Source organism: Lathyrus oleraceus, chromosome 4 (genome assembly GCF_024323335.1).
Source record: "Lathyrus oleraceus cultivar Zhongwan6 chromosome 4, CAAS_Psat_ZW6_1.0, whole genome shotgun sequence".
Taxonomy (NCBI): Eukaryota; Viridiplantae; Streptophyta; class Magnoliopsida; order Fabales; family Fabaceae; genus Lathyrus; species Lathyrus oleraceus.
This window is the reverse complement of record NC_066582.1, coordinates 32,202,293-32,216,134: the sequence shown is the minus strand read 5'-3', so window position 1 is coordinate 32,216,134 and position 13,842 is coordinate 32,202,293. Positions and strand designations below refer to the sequence as shown.

At 36.8% G+C, this 13,842-nt stretch overlaps 1 long non-coding RNA gene across 1 annotated transcript; it reads left to right on the top strand.

The window, feature by feature from the left end:
- Positions 1-5,764: 5,764 nt before the first annotated feature.
- Positions 5,765-6,587, top strand: LOC127135125 (uncharacterized). The gene is made up of 3 exons (XR_007808430.1): positions 5,765-5,930; positions 6,026-6,107; positions 6,194-6,587. It is a non-coding gene; the product is annotated as an uncharacterized LOC127135125 (long non-coding RNA).
- The last annotated feature ends 7,255 nt before the right edge of the window (positions 6,588-13,842 follow it).

Genomic DNA, 13,842 nt, shown 5'->3' with positions numbered 1-13,842 from the left:
GAGCTTCGCCTTCATCTCCTTCTCATCCTAATCTCATATCTCTCGATCGACATCCTCCAGCATTAACGCCCTTAGTAAAAGGTTATTCTTCATGCTTATGACGACGGGAGGTGACTTAAATCTAAGTTCCTAGTAGTCACTAGGAAACTCCTTGGAGAAAGGGAGACAAGAACTCTTGAATCAGATGGTATCAAAGTCTATGCTACTCCATAAAGTAGGAGGAGGTGGTGAAGCCTCGCCTTTAGGCAACGTCTAAATGCACGCCTTCCCTAGAACAGGAAAGATGATACCAGTAGGTGGAGAAGACCCCTCTTCTAGACTCTGGGCCTTCACAACAAGAGGTGGTCACTCAACTTTCCTTTTTCTTCCCTTGATGATAAAGTCCTCTAGGTGACTCTAGGGGGTGCCAGTCTCCCCATGAGAAATCTATATTTTCTCCCATCTTTTTCTCTTTCCTCTACAAATATCCTTGCCATCTGATATGCAAAAACAACACACAATGGTCACACATGATACTTGAAATTATCTTTAAAATAAATAGGTTATCCAACACTTACTTGGATAATCAGTGAGATGATTGCCACCTTTAGCCACAATTTAATTAATGTGCATGATTCCACGACTTCAAACTTCCCCAAGAGATGAATAATCCTCGTCTCTTATAGGGTAAGATATTTCTTATATTATCCCGTGATTGCCACATGATCATTCATCTAGGCCAAGAGAAGAAGGGAACACAATCATCCATAACACTCCGAGAGAACCCTTCCGCCCCCTCACATTGGAGAAATTGTCTCTCCAATTTTTGTAGTGGTTGAAGTGAGACGTAAAAAGGGTCATTCCTGGTAGAATTCCTAAATACATACAACTTCCTTTCACATGTCTAGTAATATAAAAGGATAATAAACTCTTATAGTATGAGTAATCTCTAGGTCTTTACATACCAACTCAAAAGCCCTTATAAAACACCACCTTTTAGGGAATACCTGGGAGGGTGCGACGTTAAGAACCCTCAAAACATTCATTGAAAATGGATAAAGGGGGAAAAGCCATCATATCCTTGATAAGGGGGAGGTAGAATTAAAAATAATGGATGTAGGATCAGAGGAGACATGCATGGTCACCCTCTCTGACGGTGAACAAACCTCTAGGATAACCATCTCCTCATCTTTTAAAGAAGAAACCCCCACTTATATTTGGAAAGAGAGGATATATTCATCATAAGTATAATAAGGTCTAATGTCCTCTACCTCCTTGGGTACGATGGAAGGGTAAGTCATTGTTTTTTTGTTCCTGGGATAACATAAGAAACCGCAATCGTCAAAGAGGGTGACTATAACCCCTAAAACTTATAGCTTTATACTAACCTAAACCATATTTAGAATATTTTTTATAAATACCTACTCACTACAAAAGGAGGGGAAAGAATAGGAAATACATACTTGAGAAGGTTGTCAACGAAGAATCTAGGGTGTGTAGAGAAGTTCTGCAGCTCAAAGGAGCTTGTAGAAGTCATAGGAGAAAATAGAGCAAGGAAGTAGAAGGAGAAACTTTTATGAGGGAACTAAAACCACAAGGAACCTTTTAGGCTCCCCGATAATTTTGAAAATCTCGGGACGCTTATGACACTTGGATATAGAGTTTAAGGTCTCAAAAAACAGGTCATCATTACTTACATTAAATGGAAGTAAGAGTCATAATCTGAATGATTGATTGAAATTCCCAACTATTGTTTTGGTTAATTGGGAGATATCTTGTAAGAGGAGGTGACTCACCCCCCAAGTAGGGGGCTTGCCCAAATGATAGGATGGACTCGCCTCCCATTAAAAAGGTAGCCTTCAGCTGAGGGATTCACCCTAAGTTAAGGGGCTTGCCTTCCTTTAAAAAGGTAGCCTTCAGCTAAGGGACTTGCCCCAAGCTAATGGACCCGTTCCGTTTCGAAAATGCCACGCCACATACCATGTGATAGAGCCTGAAATAAGCCTTGAAAATTGTGCCTATTTTACCAGCCTTCGTGCTTAAGGGTCCGTGTAGTGTTATATTTGCAAAAGTCCCAAATAAGGACGACTTCAGGGTCTTCGCCGAATAAGGAAGCTTATGGGCGCCACCTTTATGAAGTATGGGGCATCGCCCTTGGGGACATGTAATATCTTCTCCAGGTGACACCATTAATAATAGGTGGCCAACAATCTTTTTCAGTCAAGGGGGAAAGGTTACAACTTATTAGGGTTTCCTAAACCCTAGGGCCCAAAGCCCTTATAAATACTTCTTCCATAATATGAGAAAAAACATACCATAACATACACATAATACCTTAAGCACAACGATTATACACAGAGCCTCTTACCTCACGTGAACAGATCATGTAAACCACCATAAACACCATAAATATCACCACGTAGGGCTTCTCGCCACCGCGGGAAATCCCTAACCACATAAATTGTTATAAACCTACTAAGTCCTTTGAGTATCCCATACCCTTGTAGGGATATCATGCACACCTGTACTTTTTGACCTATACAATAAGTAAAGAATGTGACTCTGAAGATGCGTTGGACAAAAAGTATAAAACCCGAATAAGGAAAAAGATTGATGAAAAAGTTGTTGGCAAAGCTCAGAGAAGAAAACCAAAATATGTGTAATAAAGAGAACTTGCAGTTTGTGCAAAAAGGCGAAAAGAGTTTTGAAACTCCAAGTAAATCGTATATAGAGAAGCGAGGCAGATCAATTAATGACTTAGAAGGAAATAAAATGGAGAGGCAATGAAGCAACAATTGAATTTCGCATCGATAATACAACGACACTTGAGCATCCTAGGAAGAGGCGTTACTCCCTGATCTAGAAACATAAGGCCACATGTCAAAGAAATAATACAAAATATCTCAATAATATGACTCTAGTTAATGCACGTGTACCCTAGGATATTTATGTCAACGATCAAACCTCTTCCACTTCTCCAAGCAATGCTCTCAATGTAGGGAACCCGACCTAACTCTCTAAAAAAATCTCGCTATCACACCACAATAAGCCTTTGGGACAACTATTTTTGGATATTCCAAATGTCTAATAAGAGAAAAGCCACATCTGGTCCAAATCTTGAATACCCCAACCAACTCACATACATAAAAGATCTCATGTGAAGAAAAAAACTATTATTCCAATCCTCACTCACACATTACTAATTATTCTCTCATTGATTTATGCTTCAGAGTGTTAAGCTTGTAAGTCAATCTTCTCTCTACCGCATGAGAAGCTCGAATCTCGTAGCAAAGTATTATCTTATCGTCTAACATATTATCTCTAATTTTGATCAGAACAAAAGACAATCATTAACATGCTTTACTTTTTTTAAAATTTATTTTTTTAACTTGGCTACAGTTTTTTAATAGATTAATCTCTATATTTATACCGGATAAATATATATTTTCATTATATTTTCACTTGTGAAAGAAAAAGAGAGTTAATTAAAAAAGCAATGAAATATAGAAGTTTTTAGATGGGATGAAATATGAGAAATGATATCTTGACACCCACATGTATACTTACACCGTATACACTGTTTCAAAATACTGGTTTTTGTGTAATTCAGCTAACATGTAAGGGCAAAAGGGTAAATTTGTTTTGAGTGTTAGGGTTAACCACTCAGTGTTGCTCTTTCTCTCTCTCTCTCTCTCTTACCCATCATTGCATTCTCTCTCACCAAACACACTTCCTCTCAACAATTCGCACTTAAGCTCTCTCTCTCTCTCACGAGACACACACACACACACACATTCTCTCTCTCTCTCTCTCTCTTTCTCTCTCTCTCTCTCTCTCTCTCTCTCTCTCTCTCTCTCTCTCTCTCTCTCTCTCTCTCTCTCTCTCTCTCTCTCACGAGACACAACCATTTCCTCTCTCAATGACCTAAATCATGATGCTTCTTCCTCTATCAACGACCGACGACGACCTTTTTCTCTCAACAAAAGACACATGCTTCTTCCTCAACGGATATTGGTGGTTTCTTCCTCAATGAACAATGACATGCTTATAACTCTCTTATATCAACAAAGTTATAACTTGTGTGGATGTATTTCTCCGTGTTTTGTTATATACTTAAGGACATAAATCACTGTTGTTTATTTCACTCTCTACATTCTCGACTTTCTCAATCACAAAAGTGAAAAATCAAGCTCGAGCTTTAGATTCACATACTATGTTAATTTTCTATCCTATTTCAACAAGTTCTGTTTTCAAGATCCTTTGCAGTGGATTGTAATATGAAAGATTTATGTAAATTAGTGTTTGATTTTTTCCGGTTTAAAGTTTAGAACTTCATGTATAAGTCAATTGTAAATTTCTTTAGATATATGTGTCGTACACACTAATGTATGTGAGTGGTTTGAAAATTTGACATATACATAAAGTTTTATTAACCAACTTCCTGGAATGCATTAATCAACTTTGATTTGAATAATTTGTTATATTTCGATGTCTGAGCTTATATTAACCAAACTTTAACTTAAATAAACCAATTTCTTGCACTGCATTAACCAACTTTTCCTTGTGAATTTTTATATGATGTATAGACCTATATTAACCAAACTTAAAACTGAATTAACCAAGTTCTCGTACTGCATTTACCAAACTTTAACTTACATTAACCAACTTTGTCTTGTGAATTTTGATTTGTTTTGATGTCTGAACCTATATTAACCAAACTTAAAAGTGAATTAACCAAATTCATGTACTGCATTAATCAATTCTTTATAATTAACCAAATTTGTAATTTTATTAACCAACATTTTGTCCACCAAAGTAACATACACCACCAAATAGAGAGGGAGAGAGAGAAATATATAAACTAAAAATAGAGGAATGATCGGAGAATGAAGTGAGAGGATGGAAAAAAGAAGATGAAGTAACAATGGAATTAATAGAGAGAGATAAACTAAAGAGAGAGAGAAAGAGAGACAGATATATAAAATGTTAGGCCCACACTGCATATTATAGATAAAAAAGAGAAAAAAAGTGGGTGGCATGAATATTTAATTAATTCTTTTTAGTAGTAATGAATAGTATATATGCTATAGTGAATGGAAGTGATGCTAACATAGCAAATCTGAATGAAATATATATTGTATTAAAATAAATAGCAACCTTATGTTAGACACCCATATTTGTCATCAATACTTATATCTTATACATTGTTCATTGTATATACGGTGAATAATATTTTTTAAAAATAAAAAATATTTTTATAAACAGTGACTTGAATAGTAACATGACCAGTAATAGTGAATAGAGCCCTTGAATAGGGAAATAAGTTGGTTAATAAAATATAAAAATTTGATTAATAAAATGATGAAGTTGATTAATAAATATCCATAGATTAAAAATTATATTTTAGTAAGAAAATAAAGTTCATTAATAAAAAATAAAAAATTGGTTAACGAAATTATGGAGTTGATTAATATACGTCCATATATCACGAATAATTTTAAGTAATAAAATAAAGTTGATTAATAAAATATAAAATATTAATTAAAAAATTATAAAATTAGTCAATCACACAATTTTATCTTGGTACCACTTAATTCAAAAAAATATATAAAAACAAATTATAATTTTATTATAAATATTTTATTATCATAATATTTCACTGTTAATCACATTGCATTGTAACCATTTGATATAAGAATATGATTTTTCTAAAATAAAAATGAATGGTGTATAAATAAGTAAGTGGAGGTGATTTGAGTAGACATGAAACGGCATCGTTTAAGTGATTGTTGGAAAGTGACAAGAGCAGCCGAAGCCGAATCAATAATATTCTTTTGATAGGATTATGAATAAATATTTGAAGATGTTGAACAAGAGTCAAATCCTAATGCTTACAAACAACTCCTCGTGGAATGCACCAACACCAGACGCTTGGCATTTGATTCAACAAGGTGTTCTAGTTTTTGGTTCCTCTCTTTTCTAATCTAATACCTCATTTCTACTATAACTCATAAATCTGTAATATTTCATATTTTGTTTCCTCAAGTTTGGTTCACAAATGGATTGGTGGCATAAGCTTAGAAGAACTTTCACTATTCTCTCCACCAGAATCAAGCTTCGCAAATCCGGTGGGTCCTCTCTTCCCTTTCTTTATAATATTAATGCGATAAAGATAGAATCTAATACATACTTTTTTTTATTGTTGGGTGCCAAGGTGGTGGTATGGTTAAATTCAGCGGCGGAGATATCGGCGGAGGATCCATTGGTGGGTTGTTGAATCTTCAAGATGAAGTAGAAATGTGCGGTTACAAAGATGTAGAGATTATGTGGAACATGTTAAGCTTAAGCCTCACGCATGAGCCAATGAAAACCGCAAGAACCACTAAACCAAAATTTCCAAGGGGTAGTAGTTACAAGCAAAGATTAAATTCAAGGTTTTTGTTTTGGACTAACCATAACCCATAAAAAAAAAAAGCAAATGCCCAAAATTTTGTATATGTGAATAATATGTGAATGTTTTGTATATAATATGATAATGAGTCAATTTCACAAGGATAATGAACAGAAACGTTTCTCCTTGTTTTATGTCAACTAAGTGAAGATTTGTATTTGGGCTACATTTATCAATTTCACATTCCGTGTGTTCACCTAATTTAAAAGTTACTCTTGACATCAAATAATTTCTATCTTCTTTTAATCACAGGTGCGAGAATCAAACCGCGATTCTCCCTGCCATAAAGATCAATTATTTCTGAAATAACTAACAATTAGTTCAGTTTCCTTTAAGACTAAAGATACTATACATTTGTCTCTAAATCTTTCTTTTTTCACATTGGATAATCCGAATAAAGTGTAGCCCTACATGAAATATAACCTAGGATCTTTAAATTGATTGATGTGTCAATTTTGATTCCTAACTTCATTGATGTGTCAAGTTGATTCCTAACTTGAATCGTTTTAGATAATATTTAATTTTTTATCCAATTTTAAATTATTAAACCTCAAAAACTAAAAGGTTAAAATGAAAAAGATAATAATACATAATTATACTACTTAAATTCATGTGTGCAAATTTAAGATAGGATGTTAAATAACATATCTAATGAAATAATAAGGTGAATACTACTGGTATATCGAAAAATAACTTTATATTTGATGAACAAAAAATATTTTGGTTAGTCTGTTTAGATGTTTGAATCACAAAAAATAAATATTGTAAAATTTATAATAAAAGATTGTAAGAGATAAACTTGACTTAGTTTTTCTCTTTCTCAATTTATATGACATTTTTTATTAATGTGTTTATTTTTTGTGTTTACTCATTCTCTAGAATATTTAATCATAAGGATTTAGAGATTACATTTTTATTCACTTTGAAATGCCACTCCAGAGTATTTAATTATAAGTATATAGAGGTTACACTTTTATCCACTTAGACATACCCCCTTCATATTGATAAGACTCAACTATTTTCTTCTTGATCAGATGTCCTCGTTAAGAATTATTGGACGTTCCATATCAATTCCTTCTTTGATAGTTGTCACAAAGAACTCTTCAAAAGAGCTATCAACATCCAAGAATCGTTTAAATTATGGAGTTATCATCTTTAAGATTGTCTTAATATTTTTCATTAGTAGTCACCATAAAAAACCAATCGACGGTTATACCCGTACAATACATATATCTACATCTTTAAGAGTATACGGTCGCTAAGGATAATGCTTTTCTAAGAACACTGAAGCTCTTTGTCGCATCCGCGAAAAATCAACCGGCGAGCTAAAAACAAAACACACACACAGAGCCGCCACTGCGCGTTATTTATCCCAAAATAGGGAAAGGAAACGCTCAGAGAAACCTGGAAAGAACATGGTCTCGCGACCAGAGAGAAAGGGTAAGGGAGTCGGTTACGCAAGGGGAAGGTATTAGCACCCCTCACGTCCGTCGTACTCGACGGGATCCACGTTCTAAAATAAAGAATAGGTTGCTAAACATCACACACACACACGGGGAACGCAGGTGGGGTTAAGAAAAAGGAGCTCGATAGGACGTCGCATCCTATGCCTACATATCTTGTCTGGAACAAGAATCAGAGCCACTGTAGTTCGGCTTACGCACGCCAAACAACACAAAACGCACAAGCAAGCAAGGGTGGCAAACATGGAGCCCGACAACCACTGGATGGAATTACGTCAGCATCCGAACCATAACACGCACAAAACGGCAAACGGGGAGCCCGACCGCCAATCAATGGACTTACGTCGGCATCCAAGCCAAACACACAATCAAATAACAAACAAACACACACAAAAGAAAAAGGTTGCCCGGAGTGGTCTCGCACGACCACCTGCCTACATACCTCGTCTGGAACGAGGATCAGGGCGATGTAGTTCCCCTGAAAGGGACTGAATTGCTAGCCAGAAACCAGGGAAAGACACACTACTAGGGAGCTGGACTCGAGCCTAGTGTTGTCATGCATCGTTTACCCTAAGTTCGGTTTTCTATCCTACTTGCATAAGCAAACTACTCCTATCCAGGAAAGAAGCAAGCACACAAGCATACTGAATAATTCAAGCATACATCCAATGAGAACAAGCATCTCAAACAGATATCCACATAGCACGCACTATAACCAAACAAGTGGCTCACACAATAGGTTTGACTGCCTCAGCAAGTCGTCTGTACGGGGTGTGTTTGCTCTTAACCTTGCCATTACGAGGCTAAGGTGAAGCAGATGAAAGGATGAAGTGAGGATCAGACCTCACAGCTCTTATCCCTAACCAGGGAGAGCTTCTGACAAATGAGCATGGGTCCAGAATGGGGGAACCCTTCTATACTCAGAGACTCTGACACAATGTGCACTGCACGGATCTTGGGCTTGTAATCTCAATGCTACAACCATGTAATGGGAGCAAGGAGAAGACTCAACTGAATAGTGGGGGATAGATTGCTTATCCCTAACTTCCACCAATTGCCTCTTTTAGAGGACTTTCACCTGCTTGGCACGAAAAATAAACAACCACAATCATCGCCTCTTAAGGAGGACTTCAGACAGTTTGCCCGGTCAAATAACAGACCGGGTCTCCAGACTACATGAAGTTAGGAAGTTATACCTCAATGCAAGTTGCTTAAGCAAAGCAAAGCAAAAGTTCACAAGGAACTGAGCAACTAAAAGTACCTGGAAACAGTCAAACACAGTTAGTACTCAGACATACAAAAATAAACAGCAAGTATTAATCAGTCAGACTATACAAACTAATGCACAACAAAGGCAAGCTATGAGCTCAAGCCCAAACTTCACAACCTACAAAACAAAGTTATGTTAGTGTACAAACATCAAACAACATCAATTGAATTGACTTGGATCATTCTCCATAAGCATTGCACCTTTTCATCCTGAAAACTCAATCAAATGTTAGAAACTAGACCACTAGGCCAAGCCTAGGGTCCAAAGGTGACAAAAATGTCTAAACAGCAAGGGATCTCTAACCAAAGTCAAATTAATGTCAAACAAAAGCCAACACAATTAGTCCCATGCTCATACCATTCATTATATTCATTTCATGCACAAAACAAATCAAACTAGTTCAAATGGAACACCAAACATCCAAACAGAACTATTGCATTCAATTCCATATCAAAACAATTCCAAAAATCCTCAAATAATTTACACCTAAACAGGACATATCCTAGGTCTAGCATGTCAAATTTTAGCTTAATTGGACAAAGGAAACCATGTCAATGAAAATCAACAAAAACAGACACAATTACATGCTCCAAATCACAACATCAACACATGCATTCACTTCAAAAATTCATAAGTCCATGAAAACAATAAAGAAATGACTGGGACCAAAACAGGGATGTCATACCATGTGTCTACAACAATCATACCAAATTTCATGTTCATTCAATACCATATGAGCATTTCACAAAGATATTCCAAACACATGTCATACAAGCTTGCACATTTGACCAACAGAGATGAAAAATACCAATCAATTTGAAAATGCCACATAAAATTCCACAAAAATTCACATAGCATCTTAACATGTTGATGAACATCCATGCAAAATTTCATTCCATTCTAACAAACCTAGATCATTCAGATAAATCCAGCAAGTTGACATAATGAGGTGTGACACAAATTGTCACACCTAGGTTCCAAAATTCATAACTCAAACACCAGGAATCCAAAATTCATGAAATTTACATGTAAATAAACATTAGCCAGTCTATAATTACCACAAAAATTTTCAAACATTTCTTTCAAAGCATGAGGATTTCACATCCAAAATGGCAAAATGTATCAAAATGGCATGCATGTTAATCAACCCTAAGTCAAACTTAATTTCCACCATGCACAACTTCAATCAATAGGTCAACAAAATTCTACAGGGAATTAGGAAGTCAACAAAAAATCCACACATTTTTCTGATTTTTAAATTATTTTTTATGAATTTTTTAAAGTGTTTTATGATTTTTAATAAATTATTATAATTAATTAAATTTCCAATGGCATACTTGTAATTACCACAAGCCAGGCGCGGGAAACAGCGAAACTTAAAAATTCGAACAGAACAACGGATCCAACAGTAAAACAGTTCAGAATTTCATCTTCTTCTTCGCACAACTCAACCTCCAACTCAAAACTGATTTTGCTCAAATCTCAATGAAAACTCACAAATGAATAACCGTTGGAAAGGTCTCACTCTCAGGATCTCAAATATCAACATGATTTAACCTAAATGTTCATATATTTTGTGAATCGAAGGAGTTAGGGTTTGATGTTCCAACTTCAAATCCAGATTTCACAAGCTACGGTTCACTATAATCAAAACCAATCACATCACTAAACTCTACGTAGCATGAGCTTTCAAACGCACATAATAATCAAGCAATTCGTGAGATTCGAATTTCACATACCTGGAGATGGCAGCGATGAAATCGGTGTTCTTCGTGCGCGTTTTCCACGAACAGATGCAGTTGAAGGTCCAGGTGATTGAATGATGTGATTTGATTCAATTGTAGTAGCTCCTAGTGAATGAAACTTGATTTGCCATGAACGAAGCTCCACTTGGACAGTCGCGATTTACCACTCCTTGCCTTCCAATCTCCAAAAACAGTTGATGATGAGGATGAATCAAGATCAAACCAAAAAGAAATTCGAAGATTGATCCAAAATTGATGAAGTTCTTTGGATTTGAAGGTTTTGTGTTCTTGAGGGAATTGAGAGAATTGGAGAGTTTTCAGATCTGGTTTCGGGAAGTGTGAGTTTCTGTTATGATTATTGGATGATTAAGAATATATATGAATGCTTAATCCAAGCTTAAACATGTAATTAGCCAAATTGCATTTGTTAGTGAAATGTTAATTTTCAAGTTAGGGACAAAATTGGAACTTCCCATGCCAGCTCATTGCCACCTCATGGACAGCTCACACACTCTCAAAATGACATGTGTGAGCTGTTGCAACTTGTTTCACTCTCATTGGATGAGTATTTTGGAAATTCACTATGTGGTGGCACTTTGTCCATTTTTGCAATTTCATTTTACAAGCCAATTTTCAAACCATAAGGCCTAGGCATGGTATGATGATTCCAACAAGTTTCAAATACCATTTATGAGGTGTAGCAAAAATCCCCACTCAAAAATTCCAATTATTTCACAAGTTGGACAATTTTGCCCCTGGTCCATTTTAACTGTCCAGTTGAAAATTGACTTTTTGCATTGACCACTTTTGAGAAAATCCAATTATGCACCATGAAAGTACATGTCAAATGGAGTTTGTGCATATAAAGAACTTGCAATTTGGACAAACCATGTGGAAGTTATGCTCTCCTGATTATGGGTCATTTTTGAATTTCACTGAGCCATAATTTTCCAACCATACATGGGATTTTCAAGTTCTTGGACTTTTTGGAAAGGTGAGAACAAGATCTACAACTTTCATGTTGAACAATTTTTCATTTGAAGCTTCCTTAGACACGTGACTTTGAGGTCCAAAACTTTCCATTTTTGGAAACTTCAATTACAAGTCACTTTCTATTTTTGGCAGTTTTTGTCCTGACTTGATTTTCTTCATTCTTAAGCTTTGAGATGTCAAATAACACTTGTTCCAACATGAATGAAGTGTATCCAACTCATTTCCACCTCCAAATCCATCAGATCATGTACAGTTGACCACAGTTGACTTTTTCAATTGACAGAGGAATCTGGCCATGCATAGATCAAACTGAGCTCCAACTCTCTGATGAAATGGCTCAAGGGTGAAACCCTAGCCTCAATAAGCACAAAATAATCATAGAATGAACCCCATAACCATCACAAACCCCCTCTCCTGACCATGCCCTGATTGGCCCAATGCAACTGATTAGGGTTGACCAGTGGTCAAAACCCTAATCTCAAGGAATCCTGCTTCAACACTCGATGAAATCCAACCCTGATGATGATGATGTATCACTTCAATCAAGATGAAGACCAATATCCTTTGAGCATCACAAAAAACCCTAATTCACAGTCCAATCCTTAGATGGCCAATGATCAGTCAATAAACCCTAGGCTTGCACTTTGATTTTCTCATCCTCTGATCAAGACTTGGGAAGATAGCTTGCACAATGTAACCACATGATATGCAATATGCAATGCCTAATGACCTAAAATGATATGCAATATGTTAATGCTAGTCCCAAGAGAGGAGGGCAAATTTTGAGGTGTTACAGCTGCCCCTATTCAATCCACTATGAACCTGTCGATATGAATAGCCTCGGCTTTCAGATGATCAGGATGAAGAGTGATTGAATACCAAGAATAAACGAACAATTTGCACTCTGATGGGATAATAATTAACAACGCCTGTCAGCATCGGCGAAGAAACAAATCTCGAAAGACGTCGACCTGGATACCAAAATAAATGGTAACGCAGGGATAACCATGGTCTAATCACCACGCATCCGCTCGGGATTATTATTCTCTCTTTTTATGCTTTCCTTGAACCCCGAAATTTTCTTTATTTTTCATTTTCTTGAACCCCGAACACCACTTTGGTCTGAACACCTCTTCGGTCTGGATACCACTTCGGTCTGGATACCGGGAAACTGGCCGGATTGCCACAAGCTGCATCGATCTAATCATCATGAGCTTCTTCGATCTGGAAATCGGAACTGGCCGGAGTGCCACAAGTTCTTCGTCCTGACTGTTGAGAACCTCTTCGATCTGGAAATCGGAAACTGGCCGGAGTGCCACAAGTTCTTCGTCCTGACTGTTGAGAACCCCTTCGATCTGGAAATCGGAAACTGGCCGGAATGCCACAAGTTCTTCGTCCTGACTGTTGAGAACCTCTTCGATCTGGAAATCGGAAACTGGCCGGAATGCCACAAGTTCTTCGTCCTGACTGTTGAGAACCTCTTCGATCTGGAAATCGGAAACTGGCCGGAATGCCACAACGACCCATGCTGAGGATGACAAGCCCTGAGCCGACTGCTCTCTATTCAACCCCGGCAGACAAACACTTCACGTTTAGCTGGGGATTATCTTCTTTCTTGTTTTTCTTTTTGGACCCCGAAACTTTCTTGATTAACATTCCCATCTCTGCTCGACAGAAACTTACCCTCCAGTATCGTACTACTGGGGAATATCCTTGATTAAAACCATGATGCTAGACTCCTCGGAGTAACACCTTCACTGTCTGATAAAAACCAATCCTCAAGCGGTAACCACGGCTTGAATCGCGCTGATCGCGTAACGTCCTCTGATTTTATTTCCATCTCTGTCCGACGGAAACATTTCCTCCAATATCGCACTACTGGGGAATATTGCTGATCTGACGTCATGATGCTAAACTCCACAGAGTAACATCTTCGCTTTC